Source organism: Prionailurus viverrinus, chromosome E1 (genome assembly GCF_022837055.1).
Source record: "Prionailurus viverrinus isolate Anna chromosome E1, UM_Priviv_1.0, whole genome shotgun sequence".
Lineage (NCBI taxonomy): Eukaryota > Metazoa > Chordata > Mammalia > Carnivora > Felidae > Prionailurus > Prionailurus viverrinus.
In genome coordinates, this window is record NC_062574.1 from 12,455,260 (window position 1) to 12,475,152 (window position 19,893).

The window sequence follows — 19,893 nt, forward strand, 5'->3', positions numbered from 1 at the left end:
CAACGTGGGGTTCGAACTCACAATGAGATCATGACCTGAGCTGAAGTTGGACGCTTGACCAACTGAGCCACCCAGGCACCCCAATTTTTGTTTATTTTTAAAGTAATCTCTATATCCAACATGGGGCTCGAACTCACAATCCTGAGATCAGGAGTTGCATGTTCCACTGACTGAGCCAGCCAGGGTCCCTAAAAGGCCTAGAATTCTATACCCTTGGGAGATACCTTTCAAAAGTGAAGGAGAAATAGACTTCAAACAAAAATTGAGGGAATTTGTTGCCACTAGACTTGCCTTGCAAGAAATGTTAAAAGAAGTTCTTCAGAAAAGGAAAATGGTATAGGTCAGAAACTCAGATCTACATCAAAGAAGGAAGAATGTCGGTGAAAGTATAAGTGAAAGTAAAATAAAAACTTTTATTTTTATTATCCTTAATTGACCTAATAGGTAACAGTTTGCTCAAAATAATAATAGGTAAGATGTATCAATTTGTGTGTGTGTATGTATGTGTGTGTGCTTATGTATAAGTGAAATGAATGACAGCAATGATAGATGGAAGAAAGGAATTAGGAATATTTTGTCACTTGCATTATCTGTGAAGTGGTATAGTTTTGTTTGAAAGTGGCCTTGGATTAGTTACAAATATATACTGCATTCTGTAGAACAACCACTAAAAAAAGCATAACTGATACTCTAAGAAAGGAGAGAAAATGGAATTATATAAATGTTCAGTTAAAACTCCAAAATGTAAGGGTGCATGGGTGGCTCAGTTGGTTAAGTGTCTGACTCTTGATCTCAACTCAGGTCTTGATCTCAGGGTCATGAGTTCAAGCCCCTTATTGGGCTTTGCACTGGGTGTGAAGCGTACTTAAAACAAAACAAACAAAAAGTCCAAAATGTAGAAAAAGTGTGGAAGACAAATATAGGAGCAAAGAATGATTACAACAAAGAGAAAACAGTAACAAATATGATAAATATTAATCTAACTATATCAATAATCCCTCTAAACATCAGTGGTCCAAAAATCAAGACCCAACCATATGTTGCCTGCAAGAAACTCATTTTAAATATAAAGACACATATAGATTAAAAATAAAGGGATAGAGAAAGATATATCATGCTGACTAATCAAAAGAAAGCAGGAATAGCTTAGACAGAACAGACTTCAGGGTAAGGAAAGTGATCAGGAATAAAGAGGGGCATTACATAATGATAAAGGGGTCAATACTTCCCAAAGACATAACATTCCTTAATGTGTATGCACCTAACTGCAGTGTGTCAAGGTACATGAGGAAAAACTGGTAGAACTACAAACAGATGAATCCATTATTACAATTGGAGACTTCAGTACCTCTCTGATCAGAAATGGACAGATCTAGCAGGCAGAAAATCAGTAAGAACATATTTGAAGTTAACAGCACCATCAATCAACTATATATAATTGACATCTATAGAATATTTCTTTAAAATTTTTTTTAATGTTTATTTATTTTTGACAGAGAGAGAGAGCATGAGCTGGGGAGGGGCAGAGAGAGGGAGACACAGAATCCGAAGGAGGCTCCAGGCTCTGAGCTGTCTGCACAGAGCTCGATGCAGGGCTCAAACTCACAGACTGCGAGATCATGACCTGAGCTGAAGTCGGACGCTCACCCGACTGAGCCACCCAGGCGCTCCAACATCTATAGAATATTTCATCCCAAAACAGCAGATTACAAATTCTTCACGTGGAACATTCACCAAGATAGATGGCATTTTGGGTCATAAAACACAACAAATTTAAAAGAGTAGAAATCATACAATGTCTGCTTTCAGGCCACATTGGAATTAAAGTAGAAGTCAGTATCAAAGATAGCTGGAAAATGCCCCAAATACTTGGAGATTAAACAACACACTTTTTAAAAAAAGTTTATTCATTTATTTTGGGGGCGCCTGTGTGGCTTAGTCAGTTGAGCATCTGACTTCGGCTCAGGTCATGATCTCGCTGCCCATGAGTTCAAGCCCCACATTAGCCCCACATGTGCTGACAGCTCAGAACCTGGAGCCTGTTTCAGATTCTGTGTCTCCCTCTTTCTCTGACCCTCCTCCAGTCATGCTCTATCTCTCTCTCTCTCTCTCTCTCTCCGTCAAAAATAAATAAACATTAAAAAATTAAGTTCATTTATTTTTGAGAGCGAGCGAGCATGTACGAGCAGGGGAGAAGAAGAGAGGGAGAGAGAGTCCCAAGCAAGCTCTGGTCTGTTAGCACAGAGCCGGATGCAGGGCTTGATCCCATGAACCATGGGATGACCTGCGCTGAAACCAAGAATTGGATGCTTAACTGACTGAGCCACCCAGGTGCCAGCACACTTCTAAATAACAAATGGCTCAAAGAAGAAATCTGAAATTTAAAAATATTTTTAACTAAATGGAAATGAAAATCTAATTTACCAAAATATGTGGAATGTAGTGAAAACTGTGCATACAGAGAAATTTATAGCATTGACTACATACATTAGAAAAGAAGAAAAGTCTAAAATTAGTAATTTAAACTTTACCTTAGGAAAAAGAAGAACAAATCAAATTGAAAATAAGAATGATGATAATTAGAGTAGAAATCAATGGAATTGAAAATAGGAAGTCAGTAAAGAAAATCAACAAAACCAAAAACTGATTTTTTGAAGAGATTAATAAAATTGATAAGCCTCTAGCTAGGCTAAGGGGAAAAATAAGACATTGCTAATATCAGAAGAGAAAAGGGATATCACTACAGATTCCATGGACATGAAAAGGATAATAAAAATATCAATTCTATGTCCACAAATTTGATAACCTAGATGATATTGACCAATTCTTTGAAAGACACAATCTGTCAAAGCTCGTACAAGAGGAAATAGACAATTTGAATAGACCTTTATCTGTGAAAGAAATTGGATTAATAATTAATGTTCCAAAGTAGAAAGCACCAGATCTGAATGAGTTCACAGGTGAATTCTGCTAAACATTTAAGGAAGAAATCACGCCAATTCTCTGCAGTCTCTTCCAGAAGATAGAAGCAGAGGGAATACTTCCTAATTCACTGTATGAGATCAATATTACCCTGATACCGAAACCAGACAAAGACATTACAAGAAAATAAAAGTACAGACCAATATCTCTTACGAACATATATGCAAAAATCCTCAACAAAATATTACCATATCGAATCAAGGATTGTATAAAAATAATTATACACTATGACCAAGTGAAATTTATCTCAGCCTGCAAGGCTAGGTGAACATTCAAAAATCAATTAAGTAATCCATAGCATTAACAGACTAAAGAAGAAAAATTATGGGGTCATATCAATGGATGCAGAAAAAGCATTTCACAAAATATAATACCCATTCGTGATAACAACAACAACAACAAAATCTCAGCAAACTAGGAATAGAAAAGAACTTCAACTTGCCTGAGAACATCAAAGCCTCCCTGCTGAGGTCAGGAACAAAGCAATGATGTTCCTTTTCACAATTGCTTTTTAACATAGTACTGGAAGTCCTAACCAGTGCAGTAAGATGAGAAAAGGAAATAAAAAATATACTGTTTGAGAAGGAAGAAGTAAAACTGTCTTTTCTTGCAGCTGATATGATTGTCTATGTGGAAAACCCAAAAGAATCAGTAAAAAAACAACTGGAATTAATAAGGAATTATAGTTATGTTAAGAATACAAAGTTAATACATAAAAGTCAATCACTTTCCTGTATACCAGCAGTGAATAGTGGAATTTGAAACTAAAGACAATATCATTTGTTAGCATCCTCCCCTTCCCCAAACAAAGTACTTAAGTATAAGTCTAACAAAATATATACGAGATGTATCTAAGGAAAACTACCAAACTCTGATATATGAAATAAAAGAACTATATGAATAGAGGTATATTCCATGATCACAGATAGAATGACTCAATATTGGCAAGATGTCAGTTCTTCTCAACTTAATCTATAGATTCAACGTAATCTCAATAAAAATCCCAGCAAGTTATTTTGTGGATGTTGACAAACTGACTCTAAAATTTATATGGAGAGGCAAAAGACCCAGAATAGCCAACTTGATAACTGAAGAACAAAGTTGGAAGATGACACTATGCAACATCAAGACTGACTATAAAGCTACAGTAATCAAGACAATATGGTATTGGTGAAAGAAGAGAAAGATCAATGGAACAGAGTAGAGAGCCCAGAAATGGACCCACAGAAGGTATGGTCAGCAGGTCATTGACAAAGGAGCAAAGGCAATACAATGGAACAAAGATCGTTTTTTTCACAAATGGTGCTGGAACAACTGCACATCCACATGCAAAAAATGAATCTAGACATAGGCCTTATACCCTTCACAAAAATTAACTCAGACTGGACCATAGACCTAGATGTAAATCACAAAGCTATAAACCTCCTGGAATATAGTGTTGGAGAAAACCTTGATGACCTGGGGTATTAATGACGCCATTTTAGATGCAACACCAAAGGCACAATCCATGAAAGAAATACTTGAAAACCTAGGGCTCCTGGGTGGCTCAGTTGGTTGAGTGTCCGACTTGATTTCAGCTCAGATCATGATCCCAAGGTTGTGGAATCGAGCCCTGTGGTTCGTGGCCTGCTTGAGATTCTCTTTCTCTCTCTCTCTCTCTCTCTCTCTCTCTCTCTCTCAAAAAAAAAAAAAGATAATATGGACTCTGTTAAAATTAAAAACTTCTGCTCTGGGAAAAACAGTGTCAGGAATGAGAAGACAATCACAGATTGGGAGAAGATATTTGTAAAAGACATATCTCTGATCAAGGACTGTTATCCAAAATACACAGAGAACTCTTAAAACTCAATAGTAAGAAAATGAACAGCTCAAAATTTAGGCAAAAGACTGAACAGACAGCAAAGAAGATATACAGATAGCAAGTAAACATGCGAAAACATGTGCAACATCGTATGTCACTGGAGAATGGCAAAACAACAGTGAGATATCAGTACACACCTATTAGAATGGCCAACATCCCAAACACTGACACCACCAAATGCTGGCAAGGATATGTAGCAACAGGAACTTTCATTTATTGCTGGCAGGAATGCATAATGTCACAGCCACTTTGGAAGACAGTTTGACAGTTTTTTTTTCAATAAAACTAAACATATTCTGGGGCGCCTGGGCAGTTCAGTGGGTTAAACGTCCGATTTCGGCTCAGGTCATGATCTCATGGTTCGTGGGTTTTAAGCCCTGTGTCGGACTCTGTGCCAACAGTTCAGAGCCTGGAGCCTGCTTCGGATTCTGTGTGTCTCTCTCTGCCCCTCCAACGTGTTCTCTCTCTCTCTCTCTCCCTCTCTCTCTCTCTCTCTCTCAAAAATAAGCCTTAAGAAATTAAAAAAAAATTAAACATACTTCTACTCTATGATCCAGTAATTGCACTCCTTGGTATTTACCCAAGCAAATTGAAAACTTATGTCCACACAAAAATCTGCAAACCGATGTTTTTAGCATCTTTATTCATAATTGCCATAACCTGGAAGCAACCAAGATGTCCTGCAGTAGGTGAATAAACTGTGGGACATACGGGAATATTGTATTTTATTTATTTATTTTTTTTTTGTGGTACAAAAGAATGTTATTCAGTGTGAAAGGAGAGTGAGCTACCAAACCATCAGAGGACATGGAGGAACCTTAAATGCATATTGCTAAGTGAAACAAACCGCTCTTAAAAGGTTGTATACTGTATGATTCCAACTATCTGACATTCTGGAAAAGGCAAAACTATGGAGACAGTAGAAATACAATGGGTACCCAGCGTTGGGGGAGGGGGATGAATTAGCACAGAGGATGTTTAAGGCAGTGAAACTATTCTGTACGATACTGCAGTGGTGAACACGTCATTATACATTTTTCAAAGCCCACAGAATATGCGCCGACAGTGAAGGGTAATAGAAACTGTGGACTTTGGTTGATAGTGATGTGTCCATGTAGGTTCATCAGTTGTAACAAATTTACCACCATGATGGGAAATGGTGATAGCGGAGGAAGTGGGGCATCTGTGAGGATGAGGGATATAGTTTTACTATGAACCTAAAACTGCTTTAAAAAGTAAAGTGTATAAATTAAATAATTGAAAAGAGAATGGTAGTCACAGAACAGTGGAGTTACATGTTCAAAGCAAAGAGTCAACACCAAATTCCATATTAAAATTTATATCTAAAACTATCCTTCAAACATGAAAGTAAAGATATTCTCACATAAACAAAGACTGAGATAATCTATTGATTACAGACTTACCTTTCAAGAAACACTAAGCCAAGTCCCTTAGACCAAAAAGAAATGACTCCAGACTGTATATCTGCAGGTAGAAATAAGGAGCCCTGGAAATGACTAACTTGTGGGTAGCTATAAAAGACTGTAGAGGCGCCTGGGTGGCTCAGTCGGTTGAGCGTCCGACTTCGGCTCAGGTCATGAGTCCGCAGTCCGTGAGTTCGAGCCCCGCATCAGGCTCTGTGCTGACAGCTTGGAGCCCTGGAGCCTGCTTCGGATTACGTCTCTCTCCCTCTCTCTCTCTCTCTCTCTCTCTCTCTCTCTCCCTCTCTCCCCCCCTCCCCCACCTATGCTCTGTCTCTGTCTCTCTCTGTGAAAAATAAACTTTAAAAAAGTTAAAAAAAAGACTGTATAAATACATTTTCTCTTAACTTTTGTAAAAGTCATAAGATCGTATTAAAGCAGCAATAATTATTAACACTCTTGGGTTTATAACATGTTTAGATGTAACATGTGTGGCAGTAAATTCGCAAAGGAGAAAGGCGGCAGCCAGAATGGGGTGTTTGAAATGAAGATTATAAAGGGCTTCTCTTTGGCCGTGGGAGTGGCTGAAGTGGGTGGAAGACAAGATAATAGAGGACAGGGTCACGGAACTAAGGCATGGGCAGGTGGAAGCCTGTGTATATGTGTATATAAAATCTCCAGGAATTAGAATGACAGAAAATGCCCTGAAGAGAGTAATAGTGAGTGGCTAAAATCTTTTAAGTAACGGTGGGGGTGGGGGCAGTGAGCAAAAGGAAAGCGGGTGATTATAAGGAGGGGCAGTGAGTGACCTAGTGTGACACAGAAGAGTCACAGCTGGGCAGTTTTAGGGAGAAAGGAGGAGTACTAGGGAGGAGCTAGTTCATGAGGGACGTGGGGGAGACAACAGCCACCACTGCAGAGGTCTGCAGGGGAATCTGTCCTCAGGACGAGCCAGACGTTGCTAGAAGAGGAAGGTGAAGGAACTATTCAGAGTTGAAGACACAAGTGGTTTTGCTGCTGATTGACCGAGAGGACCACGTGTTTAATATCGGGAAGAGTGGGAGATGGGATCAGAAGAGAGTGCAGAGTGGTTTGGGAGCCCAGGGTTGTCTCAAGGGGTCTGGGCTTCCTGTGGTGACTGGTGTAAACAGGGATAAAAATTATGATGAGATTGGTCTCAGTAGTTTCTGGGCAGATGGGGGTGGTAAGGTTGGGCATTGGGGTTGGGGTGGAGGCCTTGCTGGGAGCTTCTTCTGGACTCCTGTTGATGGAATCTAGAAAAGATTCCTGACCCCGTGAATAGAGGTTGGCAGACAGCCCTTGTCACTCCCAGGGTGGCACATCTCTCTTGGTAGACAACTGTAGAGATCTTCAGGGGCTTCAAACTTTAGTAAATCATCAGAGGAGGATATCAAGAGTCCAGATTCCCAGGTGTCACCCTTTCTGGTATTACTGATTTCAAAGGTCTACACTGGGTGGGGCCTTAGACCTGGATTTTAACTGGTGCTTCTAATGCAAGTAGTGATTATCAGACTACGATGAGTAATGTGGCTTGGAGCCAGCTCATAGGAAGCCTGGAAACGTCTGGTGATTTACTCTGTAGTCACCTGGTCTCAAGTCCCAGGAATGGTGTAAATCAAGACCCCACCCACCATGCTGTCCCACATAGATGCCACTGTAACTTAACATTGATCAGTTTGTTCCTTTTGATGTTCTAGTTGGTGGTTTTTATTAGCTAATTTTACTTTACAAAGTTGATAACTTTCAGTGTAGCTAATTATTCATTTTTCCAACTTCATTCTGGCCAAGTTGAGTATGAAGTAGAAATTATGCAAATGCTTTTGTGTATCTTTATACACAAAACTAGAATAGTACAGTGAACTTCCATATACCCAGTGCCCAACCTCAATAGCCATCGGCATTTTGCCATGGAATGAAAGAAATAACATGTTCCATTTCTTGACTCATAAATTTGACTTTAAAATTTGTTGTTTTCACCTCATTCTGTGGCTAAGCTTATTAACGCTTATATCATCAGGAAAAAAAGCTTCGTTATGTAACAGCGTATATTTAAATGCAGTTTAAAAGATAGCCCTTATACTGTTACGCGCTGTGACAACAAATACGGTGAACGTGTAAAAGATGTTGTCAATCTGAAGGATTTTTTCCTTTTATTATAGACTCTGGAATTTGCCAAGTATTTTCTTAAGACCAAAAAGGCTCTGAGAGAGAAATAAGGGGAAAAAATCTTTTTGGGGGTCGGGTGGATGGGGGGAGTGGGAAAGCAAAGAGTGAGTGAAAGAAATAGTTTGTTTGACTCCCTACGGTGGGCCTGTCCTGAGGAGACATAGCTGTGTCTCAGGGAGCTATTTGCTAGGACACTATGAAAATAAGGTGACAGGGCACTTGCTGGGCTATTTTTAAATGAAATCTTAGAAGCTGGCTATGGAAAACCCCTCTCAGGTTATTATGCTTTCCTTCTCCTTTTGCCCTTTCAGTTTGTGAAGTTCCTTTTTTTTTTTTTTTTTTAATGTTTTCTGGCATAAGAGTCCATGCTTTACAAGTTTTAAGTAGAAGCATTGTAAAAACTGCTTCAGAATAAAGGGCGTTTCCTAGCTTAAGTTTCACACTAATGTTTTTCAGTTCTAAAAATAACTTGGAATTCAGGGTGAAGTATCATCCTCCGTAAATTACAGTAAGGCAGATTGTCTGAAAGATGGTGGACAGGGACAGAGGATTTATCCAAATCTGTGAGGAAACTAAGGCAGTAATTTGTTAGAATTTAAAATAATCTGATTTCAACCACGAGCCTACTTGAAATTGGACAGCATTTCGTGTTTAATCCTTAGTGAATGACATACCTTTTTTTTTTGTTGTGATAAAATACACATAGTAAAGTTAACTGTCTTTTTAAGATTGTATTTTTAAGTAATCTCTACGCCCAGCATGGGGCTCGAACTCATAACCCTGTGATCAAGAGTTGCCCTCCCCACAGACCGAGCCAACCTGGCACCTCACAGAGTTTACCCTCCTGACCATTTTTAAGTGTACAGGTCAGTGGTATTAAATACATTCGTAGTGTTATGCCACCCTCACCACCATCCATCTCCAGAATTCTTTTTATCTTGTACAATGGAAACTACCCATTAAAATATAACTCCCATCCCTTCCTGCTCCCACCCCAGTCCCTGGCAAGTGCCATTCAACTTTCTCTAAGGATTTGACTGCTCTGAATGTCTCATATAAGTGCAATCACAAAGTATTTGCCCTTTTGTGACTGGCTTATTTCACTAGCATAATGTCTGCAAGGTTCATCCGTGTTGTAACATATTGCAGAATTTCCTTCCTTTTTATGGCTGAATAGTATTCCATTGTATGTATACTATATTTTGCTTATCTGTTCACTGGTTGATGGACACTTGGGTTGCTTCCGTGTTTTATCTATGGTGAATAATGCTTCTGTAAGCATGGGTGTACACTTACCTCTTTGGGATTCTGTCTGATTTTTCGCGGTATATATCCAGGGGTGGAATGGCTGGATCATATGGTAAATCTTTTTATTTTTTTGAGGAACCTCCTACTATTTTCTCAGCATGTCTACCATCTTATGTTCCCACCCACAGCGCGCAAGGGTTTCAACTTCTTTACATCTGTCCGAACACTTGTCATTTTCTGGTTTTGGTTTTTGTTTTTGTTTTTTTTTTTGGTAGTAGTCGCCCTAGTGGATGTGAGGTACTATGTCACAGTTTTCATTTGCATTTCACTAATAAATAGTGATACTGAGCATCTTTTCATGTACTTACTGGTCATTTTCATACCTCCTGTTGAGAAATGTCTATTCAAGTCCTTTGCCCATTTTTGAATCAGATTGTTTGTTTTGAGTTTTTTTTCTAAGTTTATTTACTGATTTTTGAGAGGTGGGGGGAGGGAGACAGAGACAAAGGCAGAGAGAATCTCAAGTAGGCTCCACACTGTCAGTTTGGAGCCCAAACTGGGTTTGAACCCATGAACCATGAGATCATGGCCTGAGTCAAAATCAAGAGTCAGGAGCTTAACTTAACAGGCACACCTGTTTTGTTTTGAGTTTTATGAGTTCTCTATATATTGTGGATATTGATCCCTTATTAGATAAATGGTTTGAAAATATTTCTCCCATTCTGTACATTGCCTTTTATTTTGTGGATAGTGTCTTTTAACGCACAAAATTTTAAAATGTTCATGAAGTTTAGTTTGTGTAGTTTTCTTTTGTTGCCTGTGTCTTTGGAGTTGTATCCTAGAAATCACTGTCAAATCCAATGTTGTGAAGCTATTGCCCTATGTTTTTTCTTCAAAGAGTTTTATTGATTTAGGTCTTACGTTTAGGTCCTTGATCCATTTTGAGTTAACTTTTGTATAAGGTAAGGGTCCAACTTTGTTCTTTTGCATGTGAATATCAGTTTTTCCCAGCACCGTCTGTTGAAAAGACTGTCCTTTCCCCGTTGACTGAGGTTGGCACCCTTGTCAGAAGTAATTTGATGATATATGGAAGGGTTTATTGCTGGATTTGCTGTTGTATCCCCCTGGTCTATATGTCTATCTTTATGCCAGAACCACATTTTTTTTAATGTTGATTTATTTTTGAGAGAGAGAGAAACAGAGCATGAGTGGGGGAGGAGAGAGAGAGAAGGAGACACAGAACCCAAAGCAGGGTCCAGGCTCTGAGCTGTCAGCACAGAGCCCCACGCGGGGCTCGAACCCATGAACGATGAGATCATGACCTGAGCCGAAGTCAGACACTTAACTGACTGAACCATCTAGGCACCCTAGAACCACATTGTTTTGATTACTGTAGCCTTGTTTTGAAATCAGGAAATAGGCGTCTTCCAGCTTTGTTCGTTTTCAAGATTGTTTTGGCTATTTGGAGACATTTGAGTTCCCATATGAATGTTAGGATGGGTTTTTCTATTTTGGAAAAATGCCCCTAGGATTTTGCTGGGTATTGCATTGAATCTATAGATCACATTTTAATAATATTAAGTATCCTACTCCACGAATATGGGATATGTTTCCATTTATTTATATCTTGTTTAATTTCTTTCAGCAGTATTTTGTAGTTTTCACTTTATAAGTCTTTACCTCTGTGGTTAAGTAAATACTTAAGTATTTAATTTTTCACCTATCTTGTAAGTAGATTTGTTTTTGTAATTTCCTTCTCAGATTAGTCATTGTTTGGATATAGAAATGCCAACTGATTTTTCTGTGTTGACTTAATATCTTGCTACTTTGTAGTATTTATTTATTCTTACACCTTTTCTGTAGTCTTTAGTGTTTCCTATGTATGAGATCATATCATCTGCAAATGGAGATAATTTTACTTCTTCCTTTCCAATTTAGATGTCTTTTATTTCTTGCCTCATTCCAATACTGTGTTGAATAGAAGGAGTAAAGTGGGCATCCTTGCTTTGTTCCTGATCTTAAAGGAAGAGCTTTCAGTCTTTTACCATTGAGTATGATGTTTGCTGTGGGTTTTTCATATATAATTTTTATTAATTTGAGGTAGTTTACTTCTGTTCCTATTTTGTTGAGTGTATTTCTCATGAAAGTGTGTTAAATTTTGTCAAGTGCTTTTTTCTGCATCAATTAAGATGGTTATGTGGCTTTATTCCTCCAGTTGATGCGGCATATTTTACATTGATCAATTTTCATATGTTGAACCATTCTTGCATTTCAGGGACATCTCAGTTGGTCATGATGTATATCTTTAAAAATATGCTGCTGAGTTTTGTTTATTAATATTTTGTTGAGGATTTTTGCATCGATTTTCAAAAGGGATATTGGTCTGTAGGTTTTTTTTTTCTTTTGGTTTTAGATTTTTTTCTTTATGGTGTTTTTTTTCTTGGTATCAGTGTAATGCTGATCTCATTGAATGGGTTAGGAAGTGTTCTCTACAATATTTTTGGAAAAGTTCAAGGGCTTGTATTAGTTCTTTAAATGTTTGGTAGAAGTCATGAGTGAAGCCAACTTTTCTTTGTTGACTTTTTTTTTTTTTTTAATCACTGACTCAGTCTCCTTAATAGTTACTGGTCTATTCAGATTTTCTATTTCTTAGTAATTGAGTTTTGGTAGTTTTGTGTTTCTAGGAATATGTCCATTTCATCTAGTTTATACAGTTTATTGGTGTATCAAGTTCATAGTACTCTCCTGTAATCCTTTTTTATTTCTGTAGAATCAGTAGTAATGTCCTCACTTTCTTTTCCGATCTTAGTAATTTGAGTCTTTTCTTCGTCTCTCTTTTTTTTTTAGCCCAGCTAGCTAAAGGTTTGTCAATTTTGTTGACCTTTTCAAAGCACCAACTTTTGATTTCATTGATTTCTCCGTTTTCTGTTCTGTTTCATTTATCTCTGTTCCAATCTGTATTATTTCCTTTCTTTTGCTAGCTTTGGCTTTAGTTTGTTCTTTTTTCTAGTTTTTTTTTTTTTTTAATTGTAGTTAGGTCATTGAGATCATTCTTGTTTTATAATGTATGTATTTACAGCTATGAGTTTCCCCCTTAGCACCATTTTTGTTGTGTATCATAAGTTTGATGTATGTATGTATGTGTGTGTGTGTGTGTATAATATTTATTTAACATAATAATAAATATTTAACATATATAATACATATTTAAAAACACACACACATATATATGTGTATTTTTTAACTTTATTTATTTATACTGAGAGAGAGAGAGAGAGAGCACACATGGGCAGGGGAGGGGCAGAAAGAAAAGGGAGAGAGAGAATCCTAAGCAGCCTCCATGCTATCAGCACAGAGCTTGATGTAGGACTCAATCTCACAAACCATGAGATCGTAACCTGAGTGAAATCAAGGGTCAGACACTTAACCACCTGAGCCACCCAGGCACCCATGGTATATTATATTTTTGTTTTTATTTATCTCTATTTTCTCATATCTCTTGTTGTTGATTTCCAACGTTATCCTGTTGTGGTTCACAGAAGATACTTTGTATGATATCTATCTTTCAAATATTAAGACTACTTAGAGAGGGGTACCTGGGTGGCTCAGTCGGTTAAGTGTCCGAGTTCAGCTCAGGTCACGATCTCACAGTCCGTGAGTTCGAGCCCCACGTCGGGCTTTGTGCTGACAGCTCAGAGCCTGGAGCCTGCTTTGGATTCTGTGTCTCCCTCTCTCTCTGCCCCTCCCCTGCTCATGCTGTCTCTGTCTCAAAAATAAATAAAAACATTAAAAAAAAAAAAGACTACTTAGAGAATTTGTGCCTAACGTGTATATCCTGAAAATTGTCCCATGTGTACTTGAGAATAATGTGCATGCTGTTGTTGTTAGCTAGTGTTTTATACGTCTTTTAGACCTAGTTATTGTGTTAAGTCCTTTATTTTCTTACTTATCTTTTGTCTGGTTGTATTTTCCATTATTATGAGTGGGATATTAAAGTTTCCAACTACTATTGTAGGACTGTCTGTTTTGCCTTCAATTTTGTCTGTTTTTACTTCATATATTTAAAGTCTGTTTTGTCTAATATTAGTGTAGCCACCCCTCCTCTCTCTCTCTCTTTCTCTCTCTCTCTCTCTCTCTCTCTCTCTCTCTTTGCATGGAGTATCTTTTTCCATCTTTTCACTTCCAACCTCTTTGTGTCTTTGGGTCTTAAGTGAGTCTCTCGTAGGCAGCATGTAGTTGAATCATGTGTTTTTATTTATTCTGCCAAATTCTGTCCTTTGGAAAGTTTAATCCATTCACATTTAAGGTAATTACATAAGGAAGGACTTCTGCAGTTGTGCTATTTGTTTTCTGCTCTCCTCCCCTTATTTCCTGTATTACTGTCTTCTTTTACATGTAGTTGATTTTTTTGTAGCGAAACGTTTTGATTCTCTTCTCATTTCCTTTTGTGTATGTTCTATAGTAATTTTCTTTGTGGTTGCCATCGGGGTTATGTTTAACATGCTAATGTTGTAACACTGTAATTCGACTTTATACCAGCTTAACTTTAATAACAGACAAAAATTCTCCTTTATAGCCCTTATCCCTTTTGGTTGTTTGTGTCACAAAATTACGTCTTTATACATTGTGTGTCTCCCAAAGACTAAACTAATAATTTAAAATGCATTAATCTCCTAAATTATATAGGAAACAAGATTCAGAGTTACAGAACAAAGTTACAATAAGACTAGCTTTAAAAAAAAAACTTTTTAAAAAATGTATCTTTTATAGCATGTAGAAAATAGAAAGTGGAGTTACAAACCGTTGTAATAATTCCAGTTTTTATAGTTTTGCATGTATATAACTTTACTGAAATCTTTATTTCTCCATATGACTTTGAAGTACTGTTTAGTGTCTTTTCATTTCACCTTGTAGGAGAGGACTTCCATGAACATTTCTGCAGAGCAGATCTACTGATAAACTATCTCAGCTTTCGTTTATCTGGGAATGTCTTCATTGTCCCCTCACTTTTGAAAGACGATTTTGCCAGATACAAGATTTTTGGTTGACAAATTTTTTCTTTTAGCACTTTGAGTATGGTGCCCACTTCGTTATATTTGTCAAAGTTTGTGATGAGAAATCTGTTGATCATCTTATTGAGGATCTCTTATATTTGACAAGTCTCTGTCTTTGCCTTTAAGGAAGTTTGATTACAATATGTCTTGGTATGGTTCTCTTTGAGTTCATGTTACCTGGAGCTCCTTGAGTTTTTTGGGTGTTTTATTCGTGTCTCTCAGCAAAGTGGGGAAGTTTTCAGCCACTATTTCTTCAAGTATTCCCTCTGCCCCTTGCTCTTTTCTGGTTTTAAAGCTTCTATAATGTGTATGTTGGTCGGCTTGATGTGTCTCGTGATTCCCTTATAACTCTGTTCACTTCTATTCAATCTTTTTTTTCTCCTGTTTCTTAGATTCAATACTTTCCATTGTCCTGTCTTCAAATTCGGTGATTCTTCTGCCTGCTCGAATTTTCCTTTGAATTGCTCTAGTGAATTTTTCATTTCAGTTATTATTCTTTTCAATTCCAGTGTTTCATTTTGCTTTCTTTTTCTGTCTCGATATTTTGATTCTTTTCATACATTATTTTCTTGACTTTCTCTACATCTTTCTTTAGTTTTTTTTTTTTTTTTTTTTGAGCATCTTTAGACAGTTGTTTTAATATCTTTCTTTATAAAGTAAACCTATCTTTAGGTCTTTTGCAGGGACAGTTTCTGTTGTCTTTTTCCCTTTGAATAGACCATGGTTTCCTATTTCTTTGTATGCCTTTTGACTTTTTTGTTGAAAACAGGACATTTGAATCTAATAACTTGGTAACTCTGGAATCAGATTTTCTCTTTTTCCTAGTGTTTCCTCTTTTTTGTTAATTAATTAGCTTCCCTGTTTTTGTAGGATGTGTCTGTGCCAGGGATCAGCATGATATATAAACTTAAGGTCTTCTCAGGTCTTTTCCAAGCCTGGCTTTCTAAGAGCCTAGTTTTCTAAAAGCCTACTTTCCTTGGACATGCGTGGTCACTTTCTAATTTTACCCACACATTCAGTTGCCTTTGAATGTCCAACTCTTTAATTAATGGCTCCCAAAAGGAGAAAAAGAGGAAAGTGAAGGGAGGATAACATGCTGCCAGCTCTTTAAATAGCCAGCCGGTCGTCACCTCATCCAGAGGTGGAGATGCTTGCTCCAATGGAGGGAGGTGCAACCACAATGGTGGCCCACCTCTGTGATCAGAAAGCAGCAATCAGGGGGGCGCCTGGGTGGCGCAGTCGGTTAAGCGTCCGACTTCAGCCAGGTCACGATCTCGCGGTCCGTGAGTTCGAGCCCCGCGTCGGGCTCTGGGCTGATGGCTCAGAGCCTGGAGCCTGTTTCCGATTCTGTGTCTCCCTCTCTCTCTGCCCCTCCCCCGTTCATGCTCTGTCTCTCTCTGTCCCAAAAATAAATAAAACGTTGAAAAAAAAAAAAAAAAAAGAAAGCAGCAATCAGCAGTCAGGCCCAAATCCATAGTGTTGGGAGCAGAGCCTCTTTTTTGCCCACCCTCATTCCAGCAGGCTGTGTTGCGCCAGGATGTGGTGCACAGCTGCATGTCCCTGAGGTGGAGCCTGTGTAGCTGCTACTGTGTTTACAGCTGAAATTGACTGAAATTAACTACAACTTACCAGACAAGCCTTCTCAGAGAATTTGCAAGCCTTCAATAGATTCCAGAGTTCTAAAATACACAGTTATACCAAACATTCTGCCAGGGCGATTATTGAGGAGGTTAGCAGACAGATTCCTGGTGCTTCTTACTCCACCGCTATCCTAGCATCCTTCTTCGTCTTTTTGTTCTTCTTCTTCTTTGTTTAAAATGTTTTATTTTATTTTTAAGAGGGGGGAGGGGCAGAGGCGGCTCTGTGATGAGAGCGGAGAGCCCAATGCCAGGCTCGAACTCACGAACCGTGAGATCATGACTTGAGCTGAAGTCAGATGCTTAACTGACTGAGCCACCCAGGTGCCCTGTCCTAGAATCCTTCTAGTGTACATTTTATTTGTTTTTTTACTGTTTGTCTCTCCCATTGAGACGTCATCTCCATGAGGACAATGATTCACTTTGTGTTTGTTCACTGTACCACCGACCCTGGAAAAATCGACACACAGTAGGTGCTCAGTAAATGTTTGTAGAATGAATCTATACCATAGCACATACGGAGGGCAATTGTGCTCAAGTTTGAATACAAATATTGTGAGTTACTGTGTTGTATGATTATTTCTGAAGCTCGTGCCCAGGCCCAGTTCCTGTTAGATACTCTGGTTTGAGCCCTACCAGCTCCTTTTAAACACACTGGGTTCCTGACTTTATGTTTACATGGCACCTTGTTTGTCATACTCATATTGTTGTATGTAGTTTTTTAAGGTAATAATCTAAAACTCAGGAGTCACAAACTAGCAGCTGCCCTGGGCCAGGTTGTGTGTTGTGTGGCCAGCACAGTGGTTTGAATTGTTTTGACTTTGAATTAAAGCTTCAGGTGAGGCTTGTCCTTTAGACAGGACACCACTATGTGGTTTTACAATGATTGTTTCTTTCATTATCACAGTTCTAATCACTTAATTTTTGTATTTCTTTCTTTGTCGTCAGCCTCCTCATCTTGGCTGTGATCTCCACGAGGTCAGAAACCATGTCTATCTACCTCATTCATTGCCTTACACCCCAGTCCTAGCTGAGTCTGATACAGGATGGCGCTTGATAAATGAGGTGTGAATGAACATAAAGTAATCCATCTGGTCTCTTTACCACACATACTTAACCACGAATAACCCTCGAAGCCGCCTGCTTGGCTGCCATTGCCTAGTTCCTTCCGCAGATCTTCTCCAGGAATTTCCTTTCTTCGGTGAGTTTAGGGGTCAGCACCATGTGTGTTCCGAACATTAGCATGTAGAGGATGCTCCCTATGTGTTTTCTCATTGGAATAACCATCCCCATTTTGAAATTACAGTACACGTTTGCAGATGGTAAATTTGCCCATGTCACACAGCAAGTACACGACGTGGTGGACTCGAACCCAGCTCCCCAAGTGCCAACTTGGTGCCTTTTCTGCTTCACCCTCACAGTGAACTTGCTGTCTGGTTTCTGTCAGGGCCTCTCGTGTGTTTTCTAGGAAAGTGGTGAGATCACTCCTGCATCTCCCAGTAATACCTGATTCATTTTATAAAGCATGTTAGACACCGAAATTGGGTTTTTGTGTGTGTGTGTGTGTGTGTGTGTGTGTGTGTGTGTGTGGCAAGGTCCTAGGTAGGCATCATGAGTGCTGTTTTTAAAAAGCAGAACTAAGACTCCGGTTTCTAATAAACGTGCCCTGTCCTTGTGTAGGTAGCCTGCCCTGCAGGGTCTGGAGCTGTGCTTGGCTCCTCTCTTCCCGCCCTCCCTGGCTGGGGCTGCTGTGCAGCGTGTGTGCTCAGCGTCTCACTGGGGAACAGGGCTCGCTTCAGCGTGGGTTGCTCTTCCCGGGAGTGGGCGCTCAGGAGCCCGGTCTGAAATAGTCTCAGGCCTCCCTTTTGGTTTTATCTTGACTAATGCCAGCCGGCACTCCTTTAAACTGGGGGCCCTAAGGCTGGCATCCCAAAGTACACCCTCCAGGTCACTTGTCAGTGGCCCGTTCCGGCGCTTTAGAGAGGGCTTGCTGACCTGAAGTTGTCCTCTGGCCTATACTCTTAGTCACTCTGTCCCAGGTCAAAAGACCAAAGAAGACGCTGGCACCAGGACCCGCCACTGGCAAAGTAGCTGTCATTTGAGGTAGGATATTGTTTTTTCTTTCCAGTTGAAGACAGCCTTAGCTGCTGCTGCTCATATGCTTAGACCAAAAAAGAGCAGCTTTCTCTGCTTTTACTTTCTGAAAATAGATACGTATTTTCAGATATGGGTCATAAGCATGACCCATAGCTTATGTCACCTTTGGTAGATCAGCTGTTTAGAGCTGGTCGTCAGTTATGAAATATAAGAGCGGGTGTAGGTTTGTGGGAACGGGATCCTAACTGCTTTTGGTGATACTAAGCCACTCCTTGCCGCATGATTTCAGCGTCCTGCCTTCCAGTTGGAACTCCTCTCTGCCCTTTAGCCCGATTTTCTTGTGCATAACATGGCACATTATTCCATGACTAATCCTTATTTCAGACCTGAAATCATTTTTATTCTTGAACTGTGGAGAGCTTTTGGATACCCTCTTTTGATTTTCAGATGTGGCTGTTAATGGTTTAATTTCTATGTGTGGTTCTGAGTAGATTCCCACAACTTGTTTTTATTGATGGTTCAAATTATTTTTTATAATTGCTCGAGAGAAGAAAGGAATCTTAGGAACAGATTGCATCTGTGAAATGCAACGTAGAATTGCGGCTAAAGGATGAGGAATGGAATAACGCTAAAGTGACATTTCTGCGCAGAGTCGATTTCTTGGAGATCGTCTTGTTTCTAGTTTGAGGTTCCAAAAGGAATGTCTCAGTAGAATAAGGGAACAGCTGAATTTCAAAGTCACAGTGAGAACCCATGAACTTTCTGGCTGCCCAGGCCCATGTAACACTCACCCACGAGGAACTTTTCTACCTTCACCCTCTTTTAACTTAGGTCTAGAGCTCCATAGTCTGTGGTATGTGAAGATACAGGTGGACGAGCTTAGTGCGTGAATGCCTAAACTCTCTAACTTCTACATGCGGGTTGATGTGGCTTATTACTGGAAGGTCATGCTTCAGGTCACTTCCCTGTCAATGAAGAGAGTAGACATGACTGTGAGTGCATACGCTTCTATTAGGCAGTGCACTCGCACATCTAGACCATGTGTGATCTGTGGTTCCTATCCAAGGGAGGCTATCTTGCCTTTTTCCTTTTCTGACCTCACTCTCTTTTTGTGACTTGCCCTACTTTCTGCTCTGGCTCACAGCGATGCTGGGCTATCCCTTCTATCTACGAGCTGATCTCCAAATGCTAGAAATTGTGAGCTAGATTTTTCTCCCCACTCTCTTTTATGCCGTCAGTCCTGCCTTCCCAGTTCTGTCTGAAACTAGCAGTTGAGCATTTTGGTATAAAAGGCAAAACTTGTAAACACATTAAAATCCTTCTTAAATGTCATTTTCAAAGTACACAGGCCCCCTTTGACTCTGTTTTACAGAAGAGATTTACTTCCTAATCTGGAAATGTGGCCA

General features: G+C 39.2%; 1 protein-coding gene across 4 annotated transcripts in view; it reads left to right on the forward strand.

Moving 5' to 3' along the window:
• DHRS7B (dehydrogenase/reductase 7B) overlaps positions 1-19,893 on the forward strand; it is a 61,953-nt gene that overhangs the window by 16,184 nt on the left and 25,876 nt on the right. The window contains exon 1 of one of the 4 annotated variants that reach the window (XM_047832469.1): positions 17,348-17,591. The exons of 2 other annotated variants lie outside the window; for them this stretch is intronic. The gene's annotated coding sequence lies outside the window, so the exon portion shown is untranslated. Of the gene's footprint in view, positions 1-17,347; positions 17,592-19,893 lie in introns of those variants that run through there. One more of the 4 variants, XM_047832473.1, reaches the window with a different exon arrangement.